Source organism: Eumetopias jubatus, unplaced genomic scaffold (genome assembly GCF_037043125.1).
Source record: "Eumetopias jubatus isolate StellerSeaLion01/CBP00866 unplaced genomic scaffold, mEumJub1_p1.0 scaffold_2, whole genome shotgun sequence".
Classification (NCBI taxonomy): Eukaryota; Metazoa; Chordata; class Mammalia; order Carnivora; family Otariidae; genus Eumetopias; species Eumetopias jubatus.
Genome location: NW_028274808.1, coordinates 41,342,519 through 41,345,295, shown reverse-complemented (window position 1 = coordinate 41,345,295; position 2,777 = coordinate 41,342,519). Strand labels below are relative to the sequence as shown.

General features: G+C 41.5%; 1 pseudogene; it reads left to right on the top strand.

The window, feature by feature from the left end:
- The first annotated feature begins 1,059 nt into the window (after nt 1–1,059).
- LOC148164820 (aurora kinase A pseudogene) lies at nt 1,060–2,262 on the top strand (annotated as a pseudogene).
- The last annotated feature ends 515 nt before the right edge of the window (nt 2,263–2,777 follow it).

The following is a 2,777-nucleotide window of genomic DNA, read 5'->3' as shown; positions in this document are numbered from 1 at the left end:
ATGGAATGTTTTTTCCATCTTTTTTGTGTAATGTTCAGTTTCTTTCATCAGTGTTTTATAGTTTTCACAACAGATTTTTTACCTCTTTGGTTAGGTTTATTCCTAGGTATCTTGTGGGTTTGGTGAAATTTTAAGTGTGATTGATCCCTGGATTTCTCCTTGTGCTGGTTATTATTGGTGTATAATGCAACAGATTTCTGTACATTCATTTTGTATACTGTAACTTTGCTGAATTCCTGTATCAACTCTAGCAATTTTTTTCGTGGTGTCTTTAGGGTTTTCTATATAGAGTATCATGTCATCTGCAAATAGTGAAAGATTGACTTCTTCCTCGCCAATTTGGATGATTTTATTTCTTTTTCAGGTCTTATTGCTGTGGCTAGAACTTCCAATACCAGTGGTGAGAGTGGATATCGCTATCTTGCTCCTGACTATAGAGGAAGATCTCTCAGTATTTCTCCATTAAGGATGATGCTAGACGTGGGTTTTTCATATATGGCCATTATTATGTTGAGGTATCTTCCCTCTATCTATCCCTACTTTGTCGGGGGTTTTTATCATGAATGGATGCTGTACATTGTCAAATGTTTTTCTGCATCTATTGACATGATCATATAGTTCTTATCCTTTCTTTTATTAATACAGTATATCACATTGATTGATTTACAAATATTAAACAATCCTTGCAGCCCCGGAAAAATGCCATCTGCTCATGGCAAATGATTTTAATGTACTGTTGGAATCAATTTGTTACTATTTTGTTGAGAATTTTTGCATCCTTGTTCATCAGGGATATTTGCTTATAGTTCTCTTTTTAGTGCAGTCTGTGTGGTTTTGGTATCAGGGTAATGTTGACATTGAATGAGTTTGGAAGTTTTCCTTCCATTTTGATATTTTGCAACAGTTTGAGAATAGGTATTAACTCTTCTTTAAATGTTTGGTAGAGAATCAGCTTTCAGATTAGAGGGTTTAACTCCTATTTAAAATGAAGACTTTGAATCTTCACTGAGCTCTCGGGAGGACTTGGCTGCTTTGGGTCGGAGGTGGGAGCTAACGGGCATCATGGACCAATCTAAAGAAAACTGCATTGCAGGGCCTCTTAAGACTATGATTGCATGCAGTGATGGTCCAAAACGTGTTCCAGTGACTCAGCAAATTCCTTCTCAGAATCCTTTATCTGCAAATAGTGGCCAAGCCCAGCAGGTCTTTTGTCCTTCAAATTTCTCCCAGTGAATTCCTCCACAAGCACACTAGCTCATCTCCAGCCATAAACCAGTTCAGAACCTGAAGCAGAAGCAATTGCAGGCAACCAGTGTTCCCCATCCTGTCTCTAGGCCACTGAATAATACCTAAAAGAATGAGCAGCTGTCATCATCAGCCCCTGGAAATAATTCTGAAAAGGAACTGGCAACAAAACAGAAAAATGAAGAATCAAAAAAAAAAAAAAAAAGGCAATAGGCTTTGGAAGATTTGTTTGGTAATGTTTACTTGGCAAGAGAAAAGCAAAGCAAGTTTATCCTGACTCTTAAAGTATTATTTTAAAGGTCAACTGGAGAAAGCAGGAGTCGAGCATCAGCTGAGAAGAGAAATAGAAATACAATCCCACCTTAGGTATCCAAATATTCTCAGACTGTATGGTTATTTCCATGATGCCACCAGAGTTTACCTAATTCTAGAATATACACCTCTCAGAGCTGTCTACAGAGAACTTCAGAAACTGTCAAAATTTGATGAGAAGAGAACTGCTACTTATATCACAGAGTTGGCAGATGCCCTGTCCTAATGTCACTCAAAGAAGAGAGTCATTCATTGAGACATTAAGCCAGAGAACCCACTCCTTGGATCAGCTGGAGAGCTTAAGATTGCAGATTTTGGGTGGTCAGTACATGCCCCATCCTCCAGGAAAACCACCCTCTGTGGCACCCTGGATTACTTGCGCCTAGAGATGATTGAAGGCCGAATGCATGAAGAAAAGGTGGATCTCTGGAGCCTTGGGGTTCTTTGCTATGAATTTCTAGTTGGAAACCTCCTTTTGAGGCAAGCACATACCAAGAGACCTACAAAAGAATATCGCGGGTTGAGTTCACATGCCCTGACTTCATGCTGGAGGGAGCCAGGGACCTCATTTCAAGACTGTTGAAACATCATCCCAGCCAAAGGCCGACTCTCAGAGAAGTACTTGAACACCCCTGGATCACAACAAATTCATCAAAACCATCAAGTAGCCAAAAAAGCAAAGAATCAACTAGCAAAAACTCTTAAGAATGGTGCAGGGTGAGGAATCTGAGAGGCAGGGCTGCTGTATGGTGTCAGGAACAGGCCTGCCCGTGCCCAAGGGCACTGGCTCAGCCTCCCCACCCAAGAGTCCCCTTCAGTGAACACTGTGCTCTGGAGTGAAGGTATCCACAGCAAGTGTGGCAATGTCACTAGCTTCACGCGTTCCGGAGGCGAGGTCCACCTGGAGCCTCCCCACAGCCTGGGAGTGAGGCCCCCTGGTGGAGGGAGGACAGGCTCGGGGTCTGACTGCGGGGAGAGTGGCCACATCACTGTGACTTCATCAGTGACAGAGGCGTGCAATAACCTTCCAAGTACCTTTGTGTGTGTGTAACTTATTGGGTGGCCAAGCCTGGGAAAGCTGTCAGGATGAACATGTGATTCTTTTAAATGTTAAAATAAGGATTTTTGTATAGAAAAAAAAATGTTTGGTAGAATTTCCCTGGGAAACCATCTGGCCTTAGATTTTGTTGGGAAATTTTTGATTAGTGATTCAATTTCTT